Source organism: Nilaparvata lugens, chromosome 13, assembly GCF_014356525.2.
Source record: "Nilaparvata lugens isolate BPH chromosome 13, ASM1435652v1, whole genome shotgun sequence".
NCBI lineage: Eukaryota > Metazoa > Arthropoda > Insecta > Hemiptera > Delphacidae > Nilaparvata > Nilaparvata lugens.
Genome location: NC_052516.1, coordinates 2,544,515 through 2,551,618, shown reverse-complemented (window position 1 = coordinate 2,551,618; position 7,104 = coordinate 2,544,515). Strand labels below are relative to the sequence as shown.

The following is a 7,104-nucleotide window of genomic DNA, read 5'->3' as shown; positions in this document are numbered from 1 at the left end:
AAAACCATAGTTTTGAACTTCATTTTCCTGATGCAATGTATAGGCCCAATGTATGGATTATTAATTTTTCAGCTAGAACAGTTTTTTGAGACTGCTAAATAAACGTCTACAGTTTTATCAATGCTGTATCGGCAATACAAAAACGCATGCAGTTAATATGTCTTTAAATAAAGGTGTTGACATTCACATGAATTAATTATTCTCTACCATTTTTATTTTATTACAATTTCAAAATTATTCGAGCCATGATAGAATTATTGACTCACTGTAGAGTCAGTCGAAAATTTCAATATTGAAATGAGGGGTATTTTGGCAAGCTGAACAAAAAATAAGATCCTATGCACCTTTTCGATATTTCCTCAAATGAAAAATGAGTTTTGTGGGTTGTCAAAACTCCCCCTGAAAGGGAAACTATTCAACTTATCCTATCGTTTAGTAAATTATAAATGATTTCTGCGTTCGAATCGAACTCTCTAAATGGAGGTAGAATGATAAGGTTGACAACTTTCAGTTCTGTTGTTTTAACATTTTTTTAAATCACTTTCAAAAAGTTCATGTAGCACCTACTATGTGTTCGAGAAACTTCTGGGGCTATCATAGTTTCAGAACTATTCTGTTCCACACTCCTATCTCTTGCAGTCGTTAACCATATCTATAATAAAATAAAGAGTTGGCTTATACACGTACGGGATAGGAAAATTATGTTTGACGCATTATCACGTCTGAACTTCTGGACTAATCAACTTGAAATTTTGCATACAGGCTAGATTCTTAATTGACCAAGGATGGTTATAGGTCTATTTTCAATTCTTCAAAATTTCATACGGTACGTCAAGTTTTCAGATTATCAATTTTGAAATAGTTCCTTGCGAAGCACGGGTTCCTGCTAGTCATCATAAATCAGCTGACAAGTGATTACACAGATGTGTGGAGAAGCCAGTCTATTGCTGTATTTCCATAAGGTCTTTAGTTTCAATCAGGTACTTGTGGATGAGAATACTGCGTGAGGTCTACTGTTCACAGAACTACTAGTATAATATATTGAACAAGAAATTGTTCTTAAATAATTTAACCGGAATTTTCATAATTAAGATGGAATATTTTGTTAATTAATTATTATTTCTACATTGTTGAAAGTCGATCTGGCAACGAGCAAAGTGAGAAAGAGATAGTGCTATCCGCTTTGTTGAATGATAGACAAGGATATCAACACCATTATCAATCAAACACTGCCATTATGAAGTGGACCTCACTATAGTAAATTTATCAATCAATAAACAACAATCAATAAATCATTCACCTGTAATTTTCTATTAAGACAAAAATCAATATTGGAAAGACTAAGCTGAAATTCCAACAACACATCTTAATGTCATAAACCATAAGTTTGGATTATTATAATTTGGTGGAATTGATAATTAATTGTTTAGAATTTCATGAATGATATGTTGTCCAAAATGATGGGGCTGATTGTTTATGACAAAAGAAAATACTGTTTATGGTGATTGATTGATTACTTTATTCATGTAGATTACAATATATACTGGCTTACACACTTATATACAATAGCTTACAATACAGCAAAATTATAGATGAATTTACATAATATAGACTAAGAAAATTATTATTGAACTGTATATGATATGAAAAAAGCAATTTGCAATAACTATAGATGATATTGTAATGTATATTCATAAATTGGCGGAGCTTTGGTCATATCAATGTCCATTCTTTGGAAAGAATATTCAAAATATTCTTCCCACTAACTCTCTACCAAAGTGAGAGATGAATGAACGAATAAATTTAACTTATAAATTTGGAAAGGTTCTGAAGGTGACAGTGATTTGAAACTCAACATTGATCGAATGGGAAGCATTAATTTATTTTTCTATAAATAAATATATTTATTTTTTAAAAACAAAATGCTGAGATTTTTAAGTGAGTACTAAATCTCGCAATATCTGTTTTTTCCAAGGCTAGTGAATGGATGTACTATCCTATATCCTATCATTATCACATTATTAATATCTCATTAAAACAAAGTTACTATACACTATCTTTAGTTTTACTGTGCGAGTTGACCTTGTGACGTCATAGAACGTGTTTACAATAATTCCTGTTTTCTGGAAACAAGAGTTTAGAAATTGTTCCAGTTAATATGAAGCATCGATGGTTCAGTGGTAGAATGCTCGCCTGCCACGCGGGCGGCCCGGGTTCGATTCCCGGTCGATGCAACATTTTTTGCTCTTCAATGTTGTTTCCATTACGAACTGCTTGTTAATAAATCACTCTTTTGAACAACTAAATTACGACATAGAGTGTTGATGAAGAAGGGCCTAGTGTCCGAAAGCGCTCCACTAATAGTTTTTATTTATAAACACCTGACTGCTATGTGTAATTTAGTTGTTCAAAAGTGATTTTTAGCTGTTTGAATCTTGATAATTGTTTGAAAAATAATCATCTACGTTAATAATATTGTTCACCAGAGTTTTCGATTGGGTTTTCAACAAATTGTGGCAATTGGTTGTAAATTTCTTCAACAAATTGTGGCAATTGGTTGTAAATTTCTTCAACAAATTGTGGCAATTGGTTGTAAATTTCTTCAACAAATCGTGGCAATTGGTTGTAAATTTCTTGAAAAAAAAACAGCAACAGTTTCGTCAACTTGTGGAAATCCTTGTTCCTCAAGAAAATTTTTGTTCTCCACTTGAGAAAGTTTCCAACAAAACGTTCTCACTACTTCTACAAGTCCATGACGACTACACTCTGTGGGCGAAAAATTGTGGAGCACAGATTACCTGCTATAGTCTAAAATAAATCTTTCACGGTTTCGTATGGTAATATTTTAAACATCTCTCTAAGTTTCGATCATAATCTTTCACGAATATTTGCAATAAATAAATATATTATATTCTTGATACACTATCCACCATACAGTGAGGTTTACTCCATTTATTTTATTATTATTTATTTATTTATTATTTATTATTTATTATTATTATTATTATTATTATTATTATTATTTATTATTTATTTATTTTATTTATTATTTATTATTTATTTATTATTTATTATTATTATTATTATTATTTATTATTATTTATTATTATTATTTATTATTTATTATTTATTATTTATTTTATTTATTATTATTATTATTATTATTATTATTATTTATTATTTATTATTATTATTTATTATTATTTATTATTATTATTATTATTATTATTATTATTATTATTATTATTATTATTATTTATTTTTTATTTATTATTATTATTTATTATTTATTATTATTATTATTATTATTATTATTATTATTATTATTTATTTAATTATTAGGATAGCACAAACAATACAAAGATCGGAGAAGAAAAAACAGGCTATTGCCCAAAACTTCTTCAATTTCCTAATTTAGTTTCAAATTATCTAAATATTATACATAGATTGTGTCAATTTCAATTTCTACACCAAATAACAATCTGAAAATAAAATTAGAATAAAACAAAATTTTTGGAGAGAAATAGTACAGGCTCAGCCTAGATTTTCCTCCAATGTCATAATTATATTATGATTATAGTATATATTGAAACTGATGATTATAATAAGCAAGAATAACATAAATGGAGATCACCTATATTTCAATCAAGCACCAGTGGAAAGAGTAAAGAAGTATAGCTACCTGGGAACCATAATAAATGAAGGATGGGATATTACTGAGGAAATAAAGTCAAGAATTTTCGGGAGGGAAATCTGAAAAAGCGCAGAAGAGAGGCTGAAGGGCAAAACGCAGGAAAAGGAAAATTGAGGCAAGGGAAAGCATCAGATATCAGCTCGTTTTTTCGTTCCTCAGGGGGCGACAAAAGAAATAATTAGTAAAGCCTATCAACAAGACTGTTGTTCAGAACAAATCAATCTGAACGAAAAGCTAACTCTGAATGTAGTTGCATTTAATGTGGCTGGAATACAGAATAAATTGAATGATGCAGATTTCTCAAATTTCCTTCAAAATTACGTTATTTTCCTCCTCTTTGAGACGTTTATCGAAGATTAAAATAGCTTTCTTCTAGTTGAAAAAAAGTTTCCCCAATATGAAATGATTTGGATTCCTGCAATTAGAGCTACATGCTACGGTAGAGCAAGTGGAGGAGAAATTTATGGAATAAAAAGAGGAAATAATTGTTCGATTCATCCCAAGTTTGTTAAAGTCGAAAATAATTATATTGTGAGAATCAAAATTGAACTGCTGAGCTGTCTATCGGATTTCTCAGTCATCCCAGCCATATTTTCTGACCATCAACCTATACAAGCAACTATAAAAATTGCAGGAGCAGGAAGACAATCCAAAAACATATTGCCAATTAGACCGAAGCTGAAATGGGTCTCATCAAAAAGAGCTGAATACCGGAGGCGGCTTGAGGAAGTGATTAACAGGAAAGATATCTGGAATATTGACTTGGAAGATGACTGGTGCTATCTTATTGAAGCTATTAATAAGAGTCATCACTTGCATGGGTGGCGCCGGGGAAATGTTCAAGGAAATTCAAGGATGCAAGCTGAGTGGTTCGACAAAGAATGCCATAGAAAAAGAGAAGAAACCTTCAAATTACTCAATGAGTACAGAAAAACTGATTCAGATGTGATAAAGAGGCAGTACATTCACGCGAACTCGGAATACAAAAGACTCTGTGGAGAAAAGAAAAAGGCTTACTGGAAGAAATGTGCAGATAGTTTTCAGACGGTGAGAGACTCCAGAGATTTTTGGAAACTGGTTAGGCAACTGAAGAAGAAGCAACATATGGCAGGAGCAAGTATTTCTTTGAAAGACTGGGAGCAGCATTTCAAGGTTTTGTTGAATCCAATAGTACTGGCTGATAGAATGTTGTATCCTGAACCCTATGTGCGTGATGACTTTCTAGATGCACCGTTTCGAAAGGAGGAACTAGATAAGGTGATTCTTCACGTAAAGGATGGCAAAGCCCCAGGCGAAGACAGAATTCCGTACGAATTTTACAAGAATGCTCCAACAGTATTCATGAACAGATTGTTGGAGGTCTTCAATAGCATCTACAACGTTTCTCATGTCGTTCCACAGGACTTCCATACTTCGATTGTGTTTCCAATCTTCAAGAAAGGTGATCCAGAGGATGCTTCCAATTATAGAGGAATATCGTTTGGTAATACTGGAGCAAAACTGTTTACTGGTCTCATCTTGGAGAGGCTGAAGACGTGGATCCATCATCACAACATCCTGAACGAGCTCCAGGTGGGTTTCAGACAGAACTACTCAACAGTGGACAATATCTTCAGTTTGATGGCCATTATTAAAATGCACCTAGCAGTTAAAAGGCAGAAAGTCTATGCCTTTTTTGTCGATTTTTCGGCTGCATTTGATAGAGTGGACAGGCATGCGCTATTTTTCAAACTATCAGAAATAGGTTTATCAACAAAGATGTTAAAGATTATCCAGAAGATATACAGCAACACATCAGCCAGGGTATGGAGCTCTGAAGGTCTGTCTGATAGATTCTTCACAAAGACAGGTGTCAAGCAAGGCTGTTTACTTAGCCCAATTCTGTTCTCCCTCTTCCTCAATGACATAGAGGACGATATGGAAGGAGGAATAAGACTGAATAACGTGTGCATTAAAATGCTTGCCTATGCTGATGATGTTGTCTTGTTGGCATCCGATAAACTGAGTATGACCAGAATGATTAGAGTACTGGAGGATTATTGTAGAAAGTGGAACTTGCTGATTAACCTGGATAAGTCCAAAATCGTCATCTTCAGAAATGGTGGAAGGCAGGGGAGGCTTGAAAAGTGGTGTTTTGAGGAGAGGCCAATAGAGGTTGTTAACTCGTATAAGTATCTGGGAGTAAGATTGTCCACAAAGCTATCATTAACAGAGCATTTTAGAGAAAAATCACTCTCAGCAAAGATGGCTATGAATCACTTCAATGATATCCTCCTTAATGATGGGATACCATTCAAATCAAAGCTACAAATTTTCGATGCAGTGGGAAGGTCTGTAATTTCTTACGCAGCACAGGTGTGGGGAGGAAGAATCTATGATGTGGTTGAAAGTATCCAGCGTTTCTTCCTTAAGAAGGTATTTTGTCTCCCATCATACACCCCGAATCAGGCTTTGCTTCTGGAGACCGGAGTCTGTCCAATCTTCCTGCATACAATAAGGCTACACCTTCAGTTTGTAAAGCGATGTTTGAATCTGCATGAAGGAAGATATCCATGTATGCTATTGAAATTGATGATTCGAAGAAGGCTATTTCTGTATGATGACTGGAGGATGCTGGATGACTTATTTGGCATTCCATGGGAGGGGATAGCAGCAGGTAGTTTGAACATCGACCAGACGATTGACAGGATTGGAAGTAAGCTGCGAGATCAACAGATGCAGCGGGTCGCCATGAGCCAGCGGTACACCATTCGCCGAGAGCTCAATCACTGGAATGATTACATTTCTCAAAATTCCAGCTTTCAATTCATCAAGTGGTTCTTCAAAGCAAGAAATGAATTGATCCGACTCAATAAGTATTCATTCAACGGGAACAGACTCTGCTCATTGTGCAATAGGAAGGAGGAGGAGGATGTCACGCATTTCATTGGAAAATGTCCCATACTTGTCGAGTTCAGATGGCAACACTTTGGCAGAGCAGCATTGTCACGGGAAGATCTGAAGAACTACCTAAACGGAGATGACTGGCTAAAGATAGGTGCATACTGTGTTGGTGCATGGAAATACAGACACTACTTGATTTCAGAGTTCAATGGATAGTGCGTTGTGAACTGTTGAATGAACACTAAGGGAAAAGTATTTTAAAAACAAGAATGTGTAATTCTGTATGGAGTCTACTCATGACAAACCTCACCCTGACGGTCGTTGACCAAGGGTTTAATGCTTTTTATAATTAAAATTATGTTCTTGTATAATATTATCTAGGAAACAATGTTAAAATAAAAGCAATTATTCATTCATTCATAAAGTCAAGAATAGGAAAGTCCAGATCAGCTTTCAATAGAATGGGCTCCATTTTCAAGAGCAAGAATTACTCCCTAGAAACGAAGATAAAAATGCTCAGATGTTAT

General features: G+C 33.9%; 1 non-coding gene across 1 annotated transcript; it reads left to right on the top strand.

Moving 5' to 3' along the window:
- Positions 1-2,163: 2,163 nt before the first annotated feature.
- On the top strand, positions 2,164-2,234 carry Trnag-gcc. Its single transcript has one exon. It is a non-coding gene; the product is annotated as a tRNA-Gly (tRNA).
- The last annotated feature ends 4,870 nt before the right edge of the window (positions 2,235-7,104 follow it).